This window comes from Delphinapterus leucas, chromosome X (genome assembly GCF_059928025.1).
Source record: "Delphinapterus leucas isolate spDelLeu-1000000601 "Yukka" chromosome X, BTC_Dleu_Yukka2, whole genome shotgun sequence".
Lineage (NCBI taxonomy): Eukaryota > Metazoa > Chordata > Mammalia > Artiodactyla > Monodontidae > Delphinapterus > Delphinapterus leucas.
This window is the reverse complement of record NC_143150.1, coordinates 46,678,078-46,702,844: the sequence shown is the minus strand read 5'-3', so window position 1 is coordinate 46,702,844 and position 24,767 is coordinate 46,678,078.

The following is a 24,767-nucleotide window of genomic DNA, read 5'->3' as shown; positions in this document are numbered from 1 at the left end:
ACAACTAGAGAAAGAAGAAAAAACAAAACCCAAATTTAGTAGATGGAAAGAAATAATATCACAGAAACAATATATGAAATAGAGATGAAGAAAACAATAGAAAAGAGCAATGAAACTAAAAGATGGTTCTTTCAGAAGATAAACAAAATTGATAAACCTTTAGACAGACTAATCAAGAAAAAGAGGTAGATGGCTCAAATCAATAAAATTAGGAAAAAAAATTGAAGTTACAGTGGACACCACAGCAATACAAAGGATCATAAGAAACTGCTACAAGCAATATGCCAATAAAATGTAAAACCTGAAGAAATGGACTAATTCTTAGAAAAGTAAAATCTCCCAAGACTGAAGCAGAAAGAAATAGAAAATGTAAGCAGACCAACCACAAGTACTGAAATTGAAACTGTGATTAAAAATCTCCCAACAGGGCTTCCCTGGTGGTGCAGTGGTGGACAGTCCGCCTGCCGATGCAGGGGACATGGGTTCATGCCCCAGTCCAGGAAGATCCCACATGCCACGGAGCGGCTAAGCCCGTGAGCCACGGCCACTGAGCCTGCACGTCTGGAGCCTGTGCTCTGCAACAGGAGAGGCCACAACACTGAGAGGCCCGTATACTGCAAAAAAAAAAAAAAATCTCCCAACAAACAAAAGTCCAGGATGAGATGGCTTCACGGGCTAATTCTATCAAACAGTTAGAGGAGAGTTAACACCTATTTTTATGAAACTAGTCTAAAGATTCTCAGAGGAAGGAACACTCCCAATCACATTCTATGAGACCACCATCACCCAGATACCAAAACCAGAAAAAGATACCACAAATAGAGAAAATTACAGGCCAGTATCACTGATGAACATAGATACAAAAATCCTCAACAAAATACTAGCAAACTGAATCCAACAATACATTAAAATAATCATATACCGTGATCAAGTGGGATTTATCCCATGGATGCAAGAATTTTTCAATATCCACAATTCAATCAGTGTGATACAGCACACCAAAAAGCTGAAGAAAATAAACCACATGATCATCTCAATAGATGCAGAAAACGCCTTAGACAAAATTCAACACCCATTTATGATAAAAACTTTCCAGAAAGTGGAACATACCTCAACATAATAAAGGCCATATATGACAAATTTACAGTTAACGTCATACTGAATGATGAAAAGCTGAAAACATTTCCTCTAAGATCAGGAACAAGACAAGGATGTCCACTCTCATCACTTTTATTCAACATAGTTATGGAAGTCTTAGCCACAGCACTCAGAGAAGAAAAAGAAATAAAGGAAATCCAAATTGGAAAAGAAGAAGTAAAATTGTCACTGTTTGAGGATGACATGACACTGTATGTAAAAGTTCCTAAAGATGCTACCAGAAAACTGCTAGAGCTCATCAATGTATTTGGTAAAATAACAGGATACAAAATTAATACACAGAAGTCTCTTGCATTTCTATACACTAAAAACAAAACATGAGAAAGAGAAATTAAAAAACAATCTCATTTACCATTGCACCAAAAAGTATAAACTACATGGGACTGAACCTCCCTAAGGAGGCAAAAGACCTGTACTCTTAAAACTGTAAGATGCTGATGAAAGAAATCAAAGATGACACAAACAGATGGAAAGATATACCATGTTCTTGGATTGGAAGGATCAGTATTGTGGAAATGACTATACTACCCAAGGCAATCTACAGATTCAAGGCAATACCTATCAAATTACCAACGGCATTCTTCATAGAACTACAAAAAAAAAATCTTAAAATTTGTATGGAGAAACAAAAGAACCAGAAAGTGAAAGCAATCTTGAGAAAGAAAACTGAAGTTGGAGCAATCAGGCTCCCTGACTTCAGACTATACTACAAAGCTACAGTCATGAAAATAGTAAGATATTGGCACTAACAAAAATATAGATCAAAGGAACAGGATACAAACCCAGAAATAAGCCCATGCACCTATGGTCAGTTAATCTACAACAAATAAGACAAGACTATACAATGGAAGATAGACAGTCTCTTCAATAAATGGTGCAGGGAAAACTGGACAGATAACTGTAAAATAAGGAAATTAGAGCATTCTCTAACACCATATACCAAAATTAAATCAAAATGGAGTAAAAACCTAAATGTAAGACCAGATAATATAAAACTCTTAGAGAAAAATATAGGCAGAAAAAATTGCCCAAGTCATAAACCAGTCCCAGATGTAAAACTGGGTTCTGGAAGTAAACCCTCAGATATAAACCTCCCAAGTCATAAACTTGGGACCCAGATGTAAACCTGGGTGGAAGCCATAACCTAGGCCTCATACGCCAGCCTAACCCTCTGACGATGAACTCCAGAGCAGAGAAGGCGAGCGCCCAGCACCCCACATGACTCACACCTGATGCCCAGCCCTCAACCAAATGCACCCGATTGGGAATCCCCTGCGAGGAGGCCGCAACTCAGGTATATCTGGGACCTGAGGAGAGGAGCCCTTGACAGGATGCCAGGCCGTCAGGTAACTCCATGATAGGACGGCTGTCTGAGAATTTTAAAAGTTTCTTTAGAGGCTAGAAATCCACACACTTTAAGGAGGACCTTAAAAATGTGGAGGAGTAAGACATGGAGATCACCTTCCTCACCACAAATACATCAAAGATACATCTACATGTGGAACAACTCCAACAGAGCAACTATTGAATGCTGGCAGAAGACCTCAGATGTCCCAAAAGGGTCTTGTCCTCCAGCCAGCTGTCAGGCCTGAGCCTCTGAGGTGGGAGAGCTGAATTCAGGACATTGGACCACCAGAGACCTCCCGACCCCACGTAATATCGATTGGTGAGAACTCTTGCAGAGATCTCCATCTCAACACTAAGACCCAGCTCCACTCAACAACCAGCAAGCTCCAGTTATGGACACCCCAGAACAAACAACTAGCAAGAAAGGAACACAACCCCAACCATTAGCAGATAGGCAGACTAATATCACAATAAGTTCACAGAAAACCCAAAACACACAACCAGATGCAGTACAGCCCACGACAAAGACAAGATCCAGATTCATCCACCAGAACACAGGCACCAGTCCCCTCCACCCAGAGCCCTACACAACCCATTGAACCAAACTTACCCACTGGGAGCAGACACCAAAAACAATGGGAACTACAAACCTGCAGCCTGCAAAAACGAGACCCCAAACACAGTGGGTTAAGCAAAATGAGTAGACAGAGAAATACGCAGCAGATTAAGGATAAAGGTAAAAATCCACAACACCAAAAAAATGAAGAGGAAATAGGCAGTCTACTTGAAAAACGATTCAGATTAATGAGAGTAAAGATGATCCAAAATCTTGGAAATACAATGCAGAAAATACAAGAAACATTTTACAATGACCTAGAAGCACTAAAGAACAAACAATGATGAACAACACAATAAATGAAATTAAAAATTCTCAGGAAGGAATCAATAGCAGAATAACTGAGGCTGAGGTACAGATAAGTGACCTGGCAGATAAAAGAGTGGAAATCACTACAGCAGAGAAGAATAAAGAAAAAAGAATGAAAAGAATTGAGGACAGTCTCAGAGACTTCTGGGACAACATTAAGTGCACCAACATTTGAATTATCGGGGTCCTAGAAGAAGAGAAAAATAATGGGACTGAGAAAATATTTGAAGAGAGTATAGTTGTAAACTTCCCTAATACGGGAAATGAAATAGACAATCAAGTCCAGGAAGTGCAGAGAGTCCCATACAGGATAAATCCAAGGAAAAACATGGCAAGACACATATTAATCCAACTATCAAACACTAAATACAAAGAAAAAATATCGAAAGCAGCAAGGGAAAAGCAACAAATAGCATACAAGGGTATCACAATAAGGCTAACCGCTGATCTTTCAGCAGAAACTCTGCAAGCAAGAAGGGATAAACAGGACATATTTAAAGTGATGAAAGGGAAAAGGCTACAAACAAAATTACTCTACTCAGCAAGGATCACATTCAGATTTGACAGAGAAATTTAAAAATTTACAGACAAGCAAAAACTAAAAGAATTCAGCACCACTAATCCAGCTTTACAACAAGGCTAAAGGAACTTTTCTAGGCAGGAAACACAAGAGAAGGAAAAGACCTACAAAAACAAACTCAAAACAATTAGGAAAATGGTAACGGGAATATATGTATCGATAATTAACTTAAATATAACTGGATTAAATTCTACAAACAAAAGATATAGACTGGCTGAATGGATGCAAAAATAAGACCCGCATACATGCTATCTAAAAGAAACCCACTTCAGATCTAGGGTCACGTAGATAGTGAAAATGAGAGGATGGAAAAAGATATTCCATGCAAATGAAAATCTAAAGAAAGCTGGAGAAGGAATTCTCATATCAGACAAAATAGACTTTAAAATAAAGACTATTACAGGACACAGAGAAGGACCCTACATAATGATCAAGGGATCAATCTAAGAAGAAGATATAGAATTGTAAAAATGTATGCACCCAACATAGGAGCACCTCAATACATAAGGCAAATGCTAATAGCCATGAAAGTGGAAAGCAACAGTAACACAATAGTAGGGAATTTAACACCCCACTTTCACCAACGGCCAGAATATCCATAATGAAAATAAATAAGGAAGCACAAGCTTTAAATGACACATTAAACAACATGGACTTAATTGATATTTAAGGGACATTGCATTCAAAAACAATAGAATACACTTTCTTCTCAAGTGCTCATGGAACATTCTCCAGGATAGATCATATCTTGGGTCACGAATCACGCCTTAGTAATTTTAAGAAAATAGAAATCGTATCAAGTAACTTTTCCAACCACAACACTATGAGACTAGATATCAATTACAGGAAAAAAACTATAAAAATTACAAACACATGGCAGCTAAACAATACGCTACTAAATAACCAAGAGATCACTGGAAAATCAAAGAGGAAATAAAAATTACCTAGAAACAAATGACAGTGTAAACACCATGACCCCAAACTTATGGGATGCAGCAAAAGCAGTTCTAAGAGGGAAGTTTATAGCAATACAATCATACCTTAAGAAACAAGAAACATATCAAATAAACAAGCTATCCTTAAACCTAAAGCAATTAGAGAAAGAAGAACAACAAACCCCAAAGTTAGCAGAAGGAAAGAAGTCATAAAGATCAAATAACAAATAAATGAAAAAGAAATGGAAATGATAACAAAGATCAATAAAATCTAAAACCTCGTTCTTTGAGGAGCTAAACAAAATTGATAAACCATTAGCCAGACTCATCAAGAAAAAAAGGGAGAAGACTGAAATCAACAGAATTAGAAATGAAAAAGGAGAAGTAACAACTGACATTGCAGAAATACAAAGGACCATGAGAGATTACTACAAGCAAATATATGCCAATAAAATGGACAACCTGGAAGAAATGTACATATTCGTAGAAAAGCATAACCTTATGAGACTGAACCAGGAAGAAAGAGAAAATATAAAACCACCAATCACAAGCACTGAAATTGAAACTGTGATTAAAAATCTTCCAACAAACAAAAGCCGAGGATCAGATGGCTTCACAGGCAAACTCTATTAAACATTTAGTGAAGAGCTAAAACCTATCCTTCTCAAACTCTTCTGAAATATAGCAGAGGGAGGAACACTCCCAAACTCATTCTACGAGGCCACCATCACCCTGACACCAAGACCACACAAAGGTGTCACCAAAAGAAAGAATACTACAGGCCAATATCACTGATGAACATAGATGCAAAAATCCTGAATAAAATACTAGCAAACAAATTCCAACAGCACTTTAAAAGGATCACACACCATGATCAGGTGGGGTTTATTCCAGGAATGAAAGAATTCTTCAGTATATGCTAATCAATCAATGTGATACACCATATTAACAAACTGAGTGATAAAAACCATATGATAATCTCAATAAATGCAGAGAAAGCCTTTGACAAAATTCAACACCCATTTATGATAAAACCCTCCAGAAAGTAAGCATAGTTACCTCAACATAATAAAGGCCATATATGACAAACCCACAGCCAACATCATTCTAAATGGTGAAAAACTGAAACCATTTCCACTAAGATCTGGAAAAAGTAAAGGTTGCTCACTCTCACCACTATTATTCAACATAGTTTTGGAAGTTTCAGCCACAGGGAACAGAAGAAAAAGAAATGAAAGGAATCCAAATCAGAAAAGAAGAAGTAAAACTGTCACTGTTTGAAGATGAAATGATACTATACATACAGAAACCTAAAGATACTACCAGAAAACTACTAGAGCTAATCAATGAATTTGGTATAGTAGCAGGATACAAAATCAATGCAAAGAAACCTCTTGCATTCCTATACACTAATGATGAAAAATCTGAAAGAGAATTAAGGAAACACTCCCATTTACCACTGCAACAGCAACAAAAAATACCTAGGAATAAACTTACCTAAGTAGACAAAAGACCTCTATGCACAAAACTATAAGACACTGATGAAAGAAATTAAAGATAATATAGATGGAGAGATATACCATGTTCCTGGATTGGAAGAATCAACATTGTGAAAATGACTATACTACCCAAAGCGTTCTACACATTCAATGCAATCCCTATCAAACTAGCAATGGCATTTTTCACAGAACTAGAACAAAAATTTCACAATTTGTATGGAAACACAAAAGACCCTGAAGAGTCCATGCAATCTTCAAAAACAAAACGGAGCTGGAAGAATCAGGCTCCCTGACTTCAGATTACACGGGAAAGCTACAGTAATCAGGACAGTATCGTACTGGCACAAAAAGAGAAATATAGATCAATGGAACAGGATGGAAAGCCCAGAGATAAACCCATGCACATATGTTCACCTTATCTTTGATAAAGGAGGCAAGAGTATACAATGGAGAAAAGACAGACTCTTCAATAAGTGCTGCTGGGAAAACTGGACAGCTACATGTAAAAGAATGAAGTTAGAACACTCCCTAACACCATACACAAAAATAAACTCAAAATGGATTAAAAACCTAATGTAAGGCCAGACACTATAAAACTCTTAGAGGAAAACATAGGCAGAATACTCTATAACATAAATCACAGCAAGATCCTTTTTGACCCACCTCCTAGAGAAATGGAAGTAAAAACAAAAATAAACAGGTGGGGCCTAATGAAACGTAAAAGATTTTACACAGCAAAAGAAAACATAAACAAGACGAAAAGACAACCCTCAGAATGGGAGAATATATTCGCAAATGAAACAACTGACAAAGGATCAATCTCCAAAATATACAAGTAGGCATGCAGCTTAATATCAAATAAACAATCAACCCAATCCAAAAATGGGGAGAAGACCTAAATAGACATTTCTCCAAAGAAGTTATACAGATTGCCAACAAACTCATGAAAGAATGCTCAACATCACTAATCATTAGAGAAATGCAAATCAAAACTCCAATGAGGTATCACCTCACACCGGTCAGAATGGCTATCATCCAAAAATCTACAATCAATAAATGCTGGAGAGGGTGTGGAGAAAGGGGAGCCCTCCTGCACTGTTGGTGAAAATGTAAATTGATACAGCCACTATGGAGAACAGTATGGAGTTTCCTTTAAAAACTAAAAATAGAACTACCATATGACCCAGCAATCCCACTACTGGGCATATACCCTGAGAAAACCATAATTCAAAAAGAGTCATGTACCACAATGTTCATTGCAGCTCTGTTTATAATCGCCAGGACATGGAAGCATCCTAAGTGTCCATCGACAGATGAATGGATAAAGAAGATGTGGCACATATATGCCATGGAATATTACTCAGCCATAAAAAGAAACGAAATTGAGTGTTTTTGTGGTGAGGTGAATGGACCTAGAGTCTGTCATACAGAGTTAAGTAAGTCAGAAAGAGAAAAACAGATACCATATGCTAACACACATATATATGGAAAGTAAAAAAAAAAAAAAGGTTCTGAAGAACCTAGCGGCCCAACAGGAATATAGATGCAGATGTAGAGAATGGACTTAAGGACACGGGGAGGGGGAAGGTTGAGCTGGGATGAAGTGAGAGAATGGCATGGACATATATACACTACCAAATGTTATATAGCTAGTGGGACCAGCTGCATAGCACAGGGGGATCAGCTCAGTGCTTTGCGACCACCTAGACAGGTGGGACAGGGCGAGTGGGAGGGAGATACAAGAGTAGGGGATATGGGGATATAAGTATACGAATAGCAGAAACTAACACAACAATGTAAAGCAATTATACTCCAATAAAGATGTTAAAAAATTATATATTAATAGATAACCAACAAAGATCTACCCTCCAGCACAGGGAACACTGCTCAATATTCTGTTATAATGTAAATGGGAAAAGGATTTGAAAAGGAATCAATACGTATATATATATGTATATGTATTATAATATATATATGTATATATATATATATATATATATATATAATTGAATCACTCTGCTGTACACCAGAAACACAACATTGTTAATCAACTAAAATCCAATACAAACTAAAAAATTTTTAAAAGAAAATAATAATACAGGAAAAGATGTATTGATTTGACATTGTAAGAAATTCAGAAGGGAAAAATGAGGGAAAGATTATCTGCAAAAGAAAAATAACATTATCGTTTATCATCTTTACAAACAATTGTTTTATGATAATATTTGGTTGGCTGAAAAGTTCGTTCAGGCTTTTCCAAAGGAACTTTTTGGCCAACACAGTAGTTAAGGCTGGCAAAGAGATAAGAATACAGATGTAACGATAGGAATATAAATTGGTAAAAACTTTTCTGAAAGTTAAGTATATGGTGTTAAGAGCTTTAAGACTGTTTGGATCCTTTGCCCTAGTAATTTTATTCTCAGAAACATATCCTATAAAATAATTAGAAATTTCAAAATTTTTAACAAAATATTTTTAAGCCATTATTTATAATAGAGAAAAACTGGAAACAAACATCTAATTAAATAAACAATGGTACAACAATTTAAAGGATTATTATCTAGTCATTAATATATTATTTTTAAAGGATTGATAACAATCTGGATTTCCAGCTTCTTGAAAATCAGAAAATCTAGCAAAAATGGATGCAAGTTCTCATGTAGGGATCTCTGGAGCTGAACAACAGTTACTCTCTTTAGACAGACATATGTTTTGCAGCTTTCTGCAGTCTCCATCATTCTATTGTTTCCCCAATACCAGGTCCACTGTACTCATGTGCATTATCTACCTGCTCTCTCTTTGTGTTTATAACACCCTAATTTCATTCATTAAGCTGAAAATAACCAAGGAAGAAAACTTATTTCCTCTAAACTCAGATAGTGAAGTGGAATTTTAGGTTTAAGACTACTATTTTTTATATTCATGTTTTACTTTCTTTCTTAATAATTCAATAGAAATATATTAAAATGTTTAAAATTATTTACAAGCCAATAAAGACACCACTATATTAACCAAATTATCTACCCCATCTAGGAGCAGTCATTTCCTTTTAACAGCTAAAAAAAAATTGTTAAAATTAAACTTTTATAATTTTACTGACAAAAAGTTGGATTTTCCCTCTTGTATGGGGCCTCTGCATTACTTAATATCAGAATTCAGTACCATCCAGTATCCGTTACTTGGTGTAAGTGAAGAAATAAGCCAATGTTGGCCATGGTAAGACTGGCTTAGCCCTGAGAGCCCCATCTCACTGAAGAGAGAGGGAAAGAAGGAAGGAAGGGATAAAGGAAAGACAGAAAGAAAGAGGGTGGGAGAGAGGAAGGAAGAAACAAGGGAAGGAGGGAAGGAAGGATGAAAAGAGGGAAAAGGCAAAATCTTGGACATAGGAAGAAGGCAAGAGGGAACAGAACACAGATGATAACAGGGAGTCAATGGCTGACACAGATATGGCTTATCCAACCCTATTTAGTAATTAAAGTGTTGATATAGATGTTATTTTTTGACATAGAAATGTATCTACTCTACAACATAATACTGAGTGGAAGAAGAATGTTAAAACAACATGTGTAGCATGATGTCATTTAAGTAAAATTTTCTATTAACATCTATGCATATATTTGCATAGAAGATGTTTGGAAGGGTGTTCACTGACTAATAGTGTTTATATCTGGAGTTGAGATTTGGGGTTATGTGGGCTTCCTTATTTGTACTACATTATTTGAACATTATAGTAAGCTTTTTATAAATCAATCCATTTATTTTTTAAAGGTAGCAGGGTAATTGTGCAGTTGTCTGATTGGTACAAACCCTGGATCACAGTGCCGTACAGTAAAGGTGGAGAAAAATGTCTTCCTGCTCTTATCTATGTGACTAAGACTGTTGGTTCAGGAACTTTCAGGTTGCAAACCAGCTTCATTGTTCTTAAAGTTACTAGAATTTCGTTTTAGTTCCAGCAATCATTTTTCAGTCTTAGTTTTCCAAAATTTCTTGAGCTCCTATTAGTTTGTTACATTTTAGTAGATATTGGGAGAGTCATCTTAAGTTCTGCTTAGCCACATGCCATTTTAAACTCAAAGTCTCCATGGCAATTATTAGAATTATTTTTTTCTATGAGCCAGAGCACAGAATAATTGTGGATATGCTGATAAAAAATATGAGAATATAATTACTTTTTTAAAAATTAGGCTGATGGGGCAAGGATGTGTCAACTGCAATTGCATTGTCATTTACCAAACTAGGAGGCAATTCCCATTATTACCTGCTTGTTTCACTCAAATACCAGTTCTGTGTCTGAGTGGTAGCCTGCTTTGGGAGAAAGGAAGGGCAAAGACAGTGCCCCTATCTTCACGGTCAATGTCCCTATCTCCATTGTCTAGGAGGTTGGTCTCTTAGAAGTTTATTACAAACTCGGGTTGATCTTTGTAGATCACTTAGTAAAACACCTAGTCACCAAATAATCTAACGCCATTATGTGGGGCAATAATTAGAAAATAATACATCTTATTGTAGCCCTAGCTTGGAATGTAACAGTCAACTCACTCCAAGCCCTCCAACCTAGCTTATTACAACAGTCTGACATCTTACACCTGAACATAATTAGGCCAGATTGAAATGAAATCAATCAGGACAAGGAAATAGCTATCAAAAATAAGGGAAAAGTCATTCTAAGGAGATTGTCACTCACTTTCAAATCAATGATGAGAAATAGAGATTGAAAGACTGTGTGTGTGTGTGTGTGTGTGTGTGTGAGAGAGAGAGAGAGAAAGAGAGAGAGAAAGAGAGAGAGAGAGAGAGAGAGAGAGAGAATAAAAGTACTTTGGGCAAGCAAAAACTGTCAGGTGAAAAGATTTTCTAAAATGATTTGTAATATTCGTTCATTATATACTTACAGTTTACTAACTAAACTCACTAGAACTCACTAATTTTGTTTTTCATTTAGAATTGAGACCACATTAACGTACTTTTCAAAGATATATGACAGACAGCATAAATTCATCAGTATAAAACAGCTACTCATCACAAATATTAAAGCAATCAGTTTTTACCCTGTACCAGGCACCCTGTATCCTGTATTTCTCAAAGTGAAGCTATTTAGTTGCATGCTGTTTGAGGAAGGGAAGGAAATAAACTCTTTTGGCTTAAGCAAAATATTGTATATTAACGTATATATGTGGAATCTAGAAAAATGGTACAGATGAACCTAAATGTAGGGCAGGAATAGAGACATAGACATAGGGAACAGACATGTGGACACGCGGGGAGGGGAGGGTGGGACGAATTGGGATACTGGGTTTGACATAAATACACTACCATGTGTAAAGTAGATAGCTAGTGGGAACCTGCTGTATAACACAGGGAGCTCAGCTCGGTGCTCCGTGACGACCTAGATGGGTGGGATGGGGGCAGCAGTGGGAGGGAGTGGATATAGGTGTACATATAGCTGATTCACTTCATTGTACAGCAGAAACAAACACAAAATTGCAAAGCAAATTTACTCCAATAACAAAAATAATTTATAAGACTACTATATTAAATGTTAGAGACATTTCACAATAATATTAAATTATTATGAAAGACATGGTTCAACTTCTTTGAATAAAGGGATCGAAACCCAAATTCAGGAAAACAGCCAAGCCTTTGAAACACAATTACAGCTACCATGACTGTTTTAGAGCAGGATGCCCTTTGGGACTGTAACAAAACTTTAAGAGCCTCAATGATATTTCCTGAAGGAATAGGATGCTACAGAGAACAATAGTAAGGGGACTGGAATCTAACAGAGAGAAAACAGAAATAGGCCTGGATCTAAGACATCCAGATAAAGATTCTTATCCAGGGCTTTTGTCACAGTAGAAGCCTTGTGGAAAATCTGTTTAGTTTTTGAAAATGAATTTGGTCTGTATTTTCCGAACAATCTTCTGACATATCTCTTTTAAGTGAACTTCACAAAAAAAATCACCCCAGTAGCAGTTTAATGAAATAATTGGCAAAACCCTGGAGCCCCCAACCTATTGCAAATCATGACTTAAGTCAAAGTCAAATTGTCCTCATTCATGGTAACAGGATACAGGAAAAATTAATTTCAAATGCTTCTTCTACTAATCTGCTAAGAAGCCAGCGAATTATCTGAGTTGATTTTAACCCCTCTGGGATAAATATTAACGGTAATCAAATTAACAAAAATGAATAATAAACTCTGATCACACAAACCACACTTTAATGCCCTAGAGCGAAAGTGTGTTTATCTGTGTGTGTGTGTATAAAACAGTGATATTAAACAAAGAATGTCCCATAAGTGATCTCAAAAGGTGAATTCTCAACAATCAATGCGAGAGACAGTAGGCTAACATTCATCTATACATGCCCCCTCAATGCCCTCCATAATACTTATAGTAAACTATAAGTGTGTAATGAACACAATGGTGTTTAGAGTTTGGTGTACTCTAAACATGAAACTCATTTGGATTTATACTTGTAAACTGAAAGTGTATATTGTGGGATGCCAGAGTTTGAGGGATAACAAGCAAGGACACTATTATCATTCTTCCTTACAACTTCATCCCCAGTAATATTCATAATTCACTGTACCTTACGTCAGTTTGATGCTCTTAATGACTCACAGCCCATGAAGTACTTTCTTCCTTTTAGCACTGTCTGCCATCAAACATGGAATACAACAAATTTGTTCATGCAAGATACAATTTTCCTTCTAAAAGTTCACACTTCATTAACACATCCCCCTATCAAGGAAGAAATTGATTCTGAGGCTAAAGTTATTTACCATTTAAATCTATGATTTAGGCAATAGAAGAGAATACACATAGAGTTATGTTTCTGTTCACCCAAATCTGTACAGGTAAAACATACCTATCTCTTTTGAACTGTAAATGACCTCAGGCATTTTGAGACTGGATCAGAGACCTGAAAATAAATTTTAAAACAAAACAAAACTATACAACAAAACTCACCATGGATACGTTCTCAGAGTGGCATACCAAAAAAAGAAAAATGAACTGGCCAGCACACACTTCTTCCTTTTCTCCTGATCATCCATTATCCCTCAGGTTTTCCATTCCTGTTTGCTTGCCTACTTTCCCCATTTTCAATTTTATTTTAGATGTGTAATGTTTGATGGGCTATGTTTTTAAGTCCTCTGTACAGTGCCTTAAGCTTTTAGGGAGGAAAGCACTATATAAATCTAACAATAAATAAATAATAAATAAGAGAAATAACTGGCTATGTGCGAGTGGGGCTAAAAGAGATCGATGGGGCATGGTGACAAATAGAGGCTAAAAATAAGTCAACAATGCAGTATTGCTGTTAGTAAAGCCAATCCAGTGCTGGAAGGCACAATGAAAATGGAGTTTTGCATTGTTAATATAACAACCAAGTCCTAAAGGCACCTTGCAATTGAGTCTGTAGCTAAAAGGTAACAGCTAATGTTGTGGTATCCACTGGATGAGCATCCTAACACCATTATTACATATGTTTGTACCAAATATATTGGGCAACTCCAACGTGAGGCATACCAACTTACCGAGATTGGAATTACTGAGTTTTCAGTTAAACAAAAAAGCAAATGTCAAATTTAACATGCACTTAATACTTTCTATATACCAGAAGTTTTGTATCCATTATTTCATTTAATTCTCACAACAATCCTATGATGTAGAAATTATCATCCTCACTGAATAAACAAGAAAATTGAGATGCAAGGAGTATAAGTCACTTGCGTAAGATCACAAAACAAGCAGGTAATTGAGCTAGGATTCAAATTACAGTGTGTCTAATTTCAAAGCCCATGATTTTTACACCACCATGACACCTTAAGAATACTTTATTTTAATTCTAGAAACAAAAGGTGCCCTTTCTGAAAAAACTTCTGAGATGGTGAAGTGAAAACTCCTGGAAATATGCCCTTCCATAAAAGCACCTGAACACTGGTAAAAAAAAAAAGTCAAAAATTTTGGAACAATAGAAATTAACCAAAGCTTTGCAACAATCCAAAGAGTGTTTAGTCAAGAAAAGAGGCTGAATGTCAGTAAGAACAATGAATTTTATGGCATTTCAACTTGCTCAATTCCCATGTTCTCCAGCTCTTCAATAACCTTAAAAACTGACAGCCTCACAGTGACTGAAGCTGTGGAAACCAACAGTGCAGCAGACACTGGAGGGGAAAAAGTTGGTTTGGATCTCCTAAAAACCCTATCCCAAAATAATTTTCACAATTTGACCTGTCTGGAGACTGCCTGAAAATCTTCATTTTCAAGGCTTATCTTTACATGATCAGACTCAGAACTCACTCTGTGCAAACAGCCCTATCCCTAAGGTGATTGTCAAAAAAAAATCAGCAGCAATTGTTTAACATTGCAGCTGCTTGAGGTGACAATATAAGTTGGGGATAACAAAAGTATGATCCAAAAAAATAAAATAAAATAAAGCTAATAAGGAAAAACTGGAAACAAAATGTTATTGGGGGCTTTGATAAACCACCAATATATGATGAATCTAGAAAGCCATGTGCATGTTCAGGGCTGTGTGCAATTCCAAGAAAGATATGAAAAGACCCTAATCTCTCTGACATTGATGTTCTTTGCAAGAGGAAGCACGCCCAAAAACACATACAGAGTCCCTTGGCAAAGGCAAGTAGACATATTGGTTCAAGGCACTTAAATCTCTTTCTAGTCATTAGCGTACAACTAATATAACCAAAGAAAGACTCCAGTGGTCATGCATGACAAAGAATACTGACTTTGAATAATTAATTTAGGAAAGAAACTAAACCAACTAACCACAACCAACAACAAATTAAAACAACAAAAACCATGGAGTGGGGGGTGAATCAGATTCCCAGAGTTACCACATTATATAGTTTAAATGCCTAGTTTTCCATAAAATTTTATGAGACATGCAAAGAAACAGGGAAGTATGGTGCATACACAGACTTAAAAAGCAGTTAATAGAATTGTCCCTGGGACAACAACACATTGGACTTACTAGACAAAGACTTTAAATCAACTGTCTTAAATATTTTCAGAGTTAATGGAAACCATGAATAAAGAATTAAAGAATAACATAAGCGCAATATCTCACCAACTAAAGAATATCAATAAGAGCTATAAATTATAAAAAATAACCAAATAGAAATTTTAGAATTGAAAATTACTATAACGAAAATTAAAATGTTACTTAGAGAGCTCAACATCAGATTTGAAGTCAATAGAACACTCCACCCAACAACAGAAGAGTGCACATTCTTCTCAAGGGTACTTGTAACATTCTCCAGATAAACAATATATAAGGCCATAAAGCAGTTCTCAATAAATTTAATAGAACTAAAATAATAAAAAGTGTATTCTTAGACTACAATGGAGTAAAATTGTAAATCAACAGAAGAAAATTTGGGAAATTTACAAATATGTGGACGTAAAACATCATAAACCTAACTAGACACTGGGTCCAAGAAGAAATCACAGGGAATTTAGAAAACGCTTTGAGATGAACAAAAACAAAAACACAACATACCCAGACTTACAGGATTCATTGAAGCAGTACTTAGAGGAAATTTATAGCTGTAAATGCCTGTATTTAAAAATACATAATATAAAATAAATAACATTACATTTTCACCTTAATAAACTGGAAAACAAGAGAAAATTAAACCCGAAGCCAACAGAAGGAAGTAAATAATAAACACTAAATAGGAAATAAATGAAATGGAGAATAGTAAAACATTAGAGAAAATTAATGAAATGAAAATTGGTTCTTTACAAAGAACAATAAACTTGAAAAACATTTAGCTAGACTGACCAAAAAAAGAAGAGATTTGAATTATGAAAATCAGGAATATAAAAGGAGATCTCAGTACTGACTTTAAGTGTTATAAGGGATTAATATGAGCAGCTGTGTGCCAATAAGCTAGATAGCTTAAACAAACTAGATAAATTCCTAGAAAGGTACAAGCTATCAAAACTGACTCAAGAATAAATAGAACATTGAGTAAACTTATAATGGGCAAAGTGATTAAATTAATAATAATAATAAAAACTTTCCCACAAAGGAAAGCCCAGACCTAAATTGCTTCATTGGTGAATTTCACTAAATATTAGGAATAAGTAACACCAGCACTTCACAAACACTGCCATAAATTAGAAGAGCAGAGGCCAATTCCCAACTCATTCTATAAGACCAATATTACCCTGATACCAAAACCAGTCAAAAACATCACAAGAATAACAACAACAACAAAAATATATATAACAACATGCCACAGGTATATAGACACAAAAAATCCTCAGCAAAATATTAGCAAACCAAACCCAGCCACACGTAACAAAAATTAAACACAATAACCATGTGGGATTTATCCCAGGAATGCAACATTTGTTTAACATACGAAAATCTATCAATGTAATACACTATTTTAAACAGAATAAGGGACAAAAGCCACATGATCAGCTTAACAGATGTAGAAAAATAAAATAATTTGACAAAATCCAAAATACTTTCATGATAAAAACACTCAAATAGGAATGCAAGATAATGTCCTCAGTCTGATAAAAATCCATGCACCAAAAACTCACAACTAACATCATGTTTAATGATGAAATACTGAATGCACTCGCCCCTAATATTAGCAACAGTACAAAACTATTTACTCTTCCCACTTTTATTCAACATTGTAGTGGAGGCTCTAGCCAGGACAGTTAGGCAAGAAAAGAAATGAAAGATATCCATATTAGAAAGGAAAAGTAAAATGATCTCTATTTGAGGATGACCTAATGTTGTATTTAGAAAATCCTAAGGAATACACACACACACACACACACACACACACACACACACACACCCCAAAACAAAGCAAAATGAAACAAACAAAAATGCTATTAGAATGAAAAACTAGTTGAACAAGGCTGAAGGATAAAACATCAATTTAAAAATAAACTGTATTTATATACACTAAAAAATAACAATCTAAAAATTAAATTAAGAAGCAATTCCACGTAAAGTAGCAAAAAAAGAATAAAATATTTAGGGATAAATTTACCAAAAGATATACAAGACTGATACACTGAACACTACAAAACCTCATTGAAAGATGTTAAATATATAAGTAAATAAAAATGCATCCCATGATCACAGATTGGAAGCCTTAATAATGCTAAGATGGCAGTATTCCCCAAATTGATTTATAGTCATTAAAATTTCAGGTAGATTTTTGCAGAAATTTACAAGCTAATGCTAAAATTAGTATGGAAATGTAAAGGAGACCAAATATTCAAAACAATCTTTAAAACAGGACAAAACAAAGTTAGAAGACTCACAATTTTAAATTTCAAAACTTATTAAATCACAACAGTAATCAAGTCAGTGTAATACTCTATTAGGATAGGAATATAGATAAGTAGAATAGAATTGAGAGTCTAGATATAAACTCTTAAGTTTATTTTTGTCAATTGCTTTGGACAGGGGTAAAAAGACAATTTAATGGAAGAAAGAAAAGCTCTTTCAACAAAAAGTGTTTTTCAGCAAAAAATAATCTTTTCAATGAAGAAACAAGATATCAACATTCAAAATAATAAAGATGGAACCCTACCTCACACCATATAAAAATTAACTAAAAATGAATTAAAGACCTAAATGTAAGAGCTAAAACTATAATGCTTTCAGAAAACAAAAACATAGGATTAAGTTTTCATGACCTTGCATTAAGCAATGGTTTCTTAGATATAACAGCACAACACAAGCAACAAAAGAAAAAATAGAGTAAATAATTTTAATCAAAAATTTAAAGTTTTGTTTTTGAAAGGATGCTCTGGTGAAAATGAAAAGACAATTAATAGACAAGGAGAAAATATTTGCAAAACATATACTTGATAACAGACTAGTATCTAGAATATATTAAGAACACTTAAAACTCAATTATAAGAAGAAAAATAACCCAATTGAAAATGGGCAGAGAATATGAATAGATCTTTCTCCAAAAAAGATACACAAATGCCCAACCATATGAAAAGATGTTTAACATAATTAGGCACCAGAGAAATGCAAATTGAAACCAAAACAAGACACAACTTCACAACCGCTAGCATAGCTATAATCAAAGAGACAGACACTAACACGTGTTGGAAAGGATGTGGAAAAATTGGAACCACTATACCCTGCTGCTTGAAATGTAAAAATGTGCATCTGACACAGAAAATAATTTAGCAGTTTCTCAGAAAGTTAAACATATAACTACCATATGACCCAGGAATTTCACCACCAGGTACATAACCAAAGGAATAGAAAACATATGTCCATGCAAAATTATGTTCGTGAATGTTCATAGCAGAATTATTTATAATAGTCAAAAGATAGAAACAACACAAATGTCCATCAACTGATGAATGAATAAACAAAATGTGGTGTAGTCAAGTAATGAAATATTATTTGGTTACTAAGATGAACGACTGAAATCTCAGAAACATAAAGGACCAAAGTGAGGATTTGTTACTCCAAATCCAATTCTACTAACAAGGACCAGTGAAATGGAAATGAATCTTTGAGGGAAAAGGTGACCCTCTCATTTTTAAGGTTTTGTGATGGCCAAAGACGTGGGCATATTTAACAAATTATGTATGTTTCTATGACCAGAGATTCTAAGGGTTAATATGGTTCAGTGTCTGAGAAGATATCTGAAATAAAATCAAAGTACAATCAAGAAAGAACAGGAGGGCTTCCCTGGTGGCGCAGTGGTTGAGAGTCCGCCTGCCGATGCAGGGGACGTTGGTTCGTGCCCTGGTCTGGTAGCATCCCACGTGCCGCGGAGCGGCTGGGCCCGTGAGCCATGGCCACTGAGCCTGCGCATCCGGAGCCTGTGTTCCGCAACAGGAGAGACCACAACAGTGAGAGGCCCACGTACCACAAAACAAAAAAGAAAGAAAGAACAGGACACACAGAAATATGTTAATTGCCTGAGTAATATGGTGTGATGTATTAGATTTTAAAGGAAGAATGAAAAAAGAAAAGGGAAAAGAAGCAACCAAGAACAATTCTTTATGTGTGTAAAGCATTTTATAGCTGGTAGTGTTGCTCATTAATTGATTCATTGATTGACCTATTCATTCAGCAAACATTGGCATATAAGAAGCATTCAGCCAGAGTTACAAAAATGAATAAAATTTGTCTCAAGGAACTCAAAGCCTAGGCTACGAGTTGGGGTTTGGAGAGGGGTGAGAGACATTGAAACAAACAAATATAACACAGTGAAATAATGTTGTCATTTATAGGTTTTAGGTTTATACTTAATCAAAATATGTACCAAGTAATAAGAGCAGAGGAAAAGTAATAACTGCTCCTTGAAGGAAGTTAGAGGATGAGACACATGCAAATGATTGGGAAAGTTTCAAAGAGATGATCCTTTCTTGAATGATACTTAGGAAACAATGAGACTAACAAGGGGGAGCAGTTCAGCAAAACATTTGCAAATCATTTCATGAAGAGGAAACTGCATGTGCTCTAATACAAGATTTACAAAGCATTTGCACATCTATTGTCCCATTTGATCATCACCATAAGCCTGAGAAAAAAGTAAGGCAATTATTGTAATCAACATTTTACAGCCAAAGAAAAACAAGGCTCAGGATAAGAGAGAAAACAACTTCCTTACAAATGGAAAAATCAAGTTTCAGCCCAGGTATTCTTTCTATTTATTTAATAGGAAAAAGAAACCAAAGTTATATGGACTTATGAGAGAGGAGTCAGGAGAATAAAGATGAGAGTGAATTTAGGCTGAGGAAAAAGAATTTTTGGTTCTTTTTGTTTTTTGGAACAAGATGAAGAAACTGGACAGACCCTCTATCTGGATCAGATTAGAAAGAACTGCACCACTCCTGTCTTATCCATCAAGGATCTTGAATTTCCAACAGAAACAGATAGAATAAAATTATTTAAGAGAAAATTGAAGTCTGTAATAAATGAGAAGAAAAATGAAGTTGCTCTAAAGAAATTTAAGTCTCCTGGCCCAGAAAAGTTACATCTGAGGGACATGAGTGACCATGTAACTTCCATATAATCAAAAATTATTGTTACTAATTTTGAGAAAGCATAGAGACCCGGATAGATATATCCTGGCAGGTGGAAGATAGTCAACAATCCTCACTTTCAGGATGCTCAAGAGGCACATGTCAAACATGCCAAACCATGAGTTTATTCCTCACAAGACTCTAAAATTGATTATTGAATGAACAGTTTCTGGGTGCTTAGAAAAGGAAGCTGTAATTATTCAGAGCCAAAATGGATTCACCAAGAAGAGATGATGCCAAATCTACACAACCTAATTTCCTTTTTACAAACATTTTTCTGATTATAAAAATATGTTTATTTAGGTCTACTGCCCATATTTGGATTGGGTTATTTGCTTTTTTGATATTGAGCTGCATGATCTGCTTGTAAATTTTGGAGATTAATCCTTTGTCAGTTGCTTCATTTGAAAATACTTTCTCCCATTCTGACGGTTGTCTTTTCATCTTGCTTATGGCTTCCTTGGCTGTGCAAAAGTTTTTAAGTTTCATTAGGTCCCATTTGTTTATTTTTCCTTTTATTTCCATTTCTCTAGGAGGTGGGTCAAAAAGGATCTTGCTGTGATTTATGTCCTAGAGTGTTCTGCCTATGTTTTCCTCTAAGAGTTTGATAGTTTCTGGCCTTACATTTAGGTCTTTAATCCATTTTGAGTTTCTTTTTGTGTATGGTGTTAGGGAGTGTTCTAATTTCATTCTTTTTCATGTAGCTGTCCAGATTTCCCAGCACCACTTATTGAAGAGGCTGTCTTTTCTCCACTGTATATTCTTGCCCCCTTTATCAAAGATAAGGTGACCATATGTGTGCGGGTTTAATCTCTGGGCTTTCTATCCTGTTCCATTGATCTATATTTCTGTTTTTTGTTTTTTGTGTTTTTTTTTTGCGGTACTTGGGCCTCTCACTGCTATGGCCTCTCCCATTGCAGAGCACAGTCTCCGGATGCACAGGCTCACTGGCCGTGGTTCACGGGCACAGCTGCTCTGTGGAATGTGGGATCTTCCCAGACCAGGGCAGGAACCCGTGTCCCCTGTATCGGCAGGCAGACTCTCAAACACTGCGCCACCGGGAAAGCCCTATATTTCTGTTTTTGTGCCAGTACCATCCTGTCTTGATTGCTGTAGCTCTGTGTAGTATAGTTTGAAGTCAGGCAGCCTGATTCATCCAGCTCCTTTTTTCTTTCTCAAGAATGTTTGGTTATTCAGGGTCATTTTTGTTTCCACAAAAACTGTGAAATCTTTTGTTCTACTTCTGTGAAAAATGCCAGTGGTAGTTTGATAGGGATTGCATTGAATCTGTAGATTGCTTTGGGTAGTATAGTCATATTCACAATGTTGATTCTTCCAATCCAAGAACATGGTATATCTCTCCATCTATTTGTATCACCTTTAGTTTCTTTCATCAGTGTCTTATAATTTTCTGCATACAGATTTTTGTCTCCTCAGGTAGGTTTATTCCTAGATATTTTATTCTTTTGTTGCAACAGTAAATGGGAATGTTCCAAAGAAGATAAACAGATTGTCAACAAACACATGAAAGAATGCTCAACATCATTAATCATTAGAGAAATGCAAATCAAAACTACAATGAGATATAAATTCACACCAGTCACAATGGCCATCATCAAAAAATCTACAAACAATAAATGCTGGAGAGGGTATGGAGAAAAGGGAACCATCTTGCACTGTTGGTGGGAATGTAAACTGATACAGCCACTATGGGGAACAGTATGGAGGTTTCTTAAAAAACTAAAAAATAGAACTACATACTACACAGCAGTCCCACTACTGGACATATACCCTGAGAAAACCAAATTCAAAAAGAGTCATGTACCACAATGTTCATTGCAGCTCTATTTACAATAGCCAGGACATGGAAGCAGCCTAAGTGTCCATCAACAGATGAATGGATAAAGAAGATGTGGCACATATATAGAATGGAATATTACTCAGCCATAAAATGAAACGATATTGAGTTATTTGTAGTGCGGTAGGTGGACCTAGAGTCTAATACACTGTGAAGTAAGTCAGAAAGAGAAAAACAAATACTGTATGCTAACACACATATATGGAATAAAAAATAAAAAGTTCTGAAGAATCTAGGGGCAATACGGGAATAAAGACACAGACCTACTAGAGAATGTGCTTGAGAATACAGGGAGGGGGAAAGGTAACCTGGGATGAAGTGAGAGAGTGGCATGGTCATATACACACTACCAAACATAAAATAAATAGCTCGTGAGAACCAGCCACATAGCACAGGGAGATCAATTCGGTGGTTTGTGACCACCTAGAGGAGTGGGATAAGGAGGGTGGTAGGGAGGGAGACGGAAGAGGGAAGAGATATGGGAACATATGTATATGTATAACTGATTCACTTGGTTATAAAGCAGAAACTAACAAACACACACACACACAAATAGCCACTGAATTTTGTGAAAGGGAGTTATTGGTGACTTTGGCAAGATCCACATTTACTAGACTTAGGAAGTGAATGGGTACTGGTGGGAGACAAGAGAGGGAAGTGATATGGGGAGGTTTTGAGCTTCAAGATGGCAGAAGCGTAAGATGTGGAGATCACCTTCCTCCCCACAAATACATCAGAAATACATCTACCTGTTGAACAACTCCTACAGAACACATACTGAACACTGGCAGAAGACATCTGACCTCGCAAATGGAAAAAACTCCCCAAGTACCTGGGTAGGGGAAGAAAAAAAAAAAGAGACAAAAGAATAGGGACAGGACCTGCACCAGTGGGAGGGAGCTGTGAAGGAGGAAATGTTTCCACACATTAGGAAGTCCCTTCACAGGTGCAGACTGCAGGTGGCAGAGGGGGGAAGCTTTGGAGCCATGGAGGAGACCACAGCAACAGGGGTGCAAAGGGAAAAGAGGAGAGATTCCCACACAGAGTATTGGTGCCCACCAGCACTCACCAGCCCAAGAGGCTTGTCTGCTCACCCGCCAGGACGGGTGGGGGCTGGGAGCAGAGGCTCGTGTTTTGGAGGTCCGATCCCAGGGAGAGGACTGGGGTTGGCTCTGTGAACACAGCCTGAAGACGTTAGTGCACCACAGCTAGCTGCGAGAGAGTCAGAAAAATGTCTGGAGCTGCGGAAGAGAGAAGAGACATTTTTTTGCCTTTGTTTCCTGGTGGGTGAGGAGAGGGCATTAAGAGCGGAGCTTAAATGGGCTCCAGAGACGGGCGTGAGCCACAGCTATCAGCGCGGACCCCAGAGATGGGCATGAGATGCTAAGGCTGCTGCGGCAGCCACAAAGAAGCCTGTGAGCAAGGACAGGTCACTATCCACACCTCCCTTCCTGGGAGCTTGTGCAGACCGCTGCTGCCAGTGTCCTGTGATCCAGGGACAATTTCCCCTGGAGAATGCACGTCGTGCCTCAGGCTGGTGCAACATCATTCTGGCCTCTGCTGCCGCAGACTCACCCCACGTCCGTACCCCTACCACCCCCCAGACTGAGTGTGCTAGAGCCCTCAAATCAGCTGCTCCTTTAACCCTGTCCTGTATGAATGAAGAACAGACGCCCTCAGGTGACTTACTCGTGGGGGGTGGGTCCAAACCCAAGGCTGAACACCGGGAGCTGTGCAAACAAAGAAGAGAAGGGGAAATTTCTCCCAGCAGCCTCAGGAGCAGTGGATTAAATCTCCACAATCAACGTGATGTACCCTGTATCTGTGGAATAACTGAATAGACAACGAATCATACCAAATTGAGGAGGTGGACTTTGGGAACAACAATATATGTGTTTTTTCCTTTTTCTCTTTTTGTGAGTGTGTATATGTATGCTTCTGATTGTGATTTTGTCTGTATGCCTTTGCTTTTACCACTTGTCCTAGGGTTCTGTCTGTCTGTTTTCCTTTTTTTACTTAAAAATATTTTTTCTTAATAATTAATTTTTCTTTTTTATTTTAATTACTTTATTTTATTTGACTTTATTTTATTTTAACTTCTTTCTTTCTTTCTTTTTTTTCTCATTTTTATTCTGAGCTGTGGGTAGGACAGGCTGTTGGTGCTCCAGCCAGGCATCAGGGCTGTGTCACTGAGGTGGGAGAGCAAACTTCAGGGCACTGGTCCAAAAGAGACATCCCAGCTCCATGTAATATCAAACAGCAAAAATCTCCCAGAGATCCCCATCACAACGCCAAGACCCAGCTCCACTCAACGACCAGCAACCTAGAGTGCAGGACACCCTATACCAAACAACTAGCAAGACAGGAACACAAGCACATTCATTAGAACAGTGGCTGCC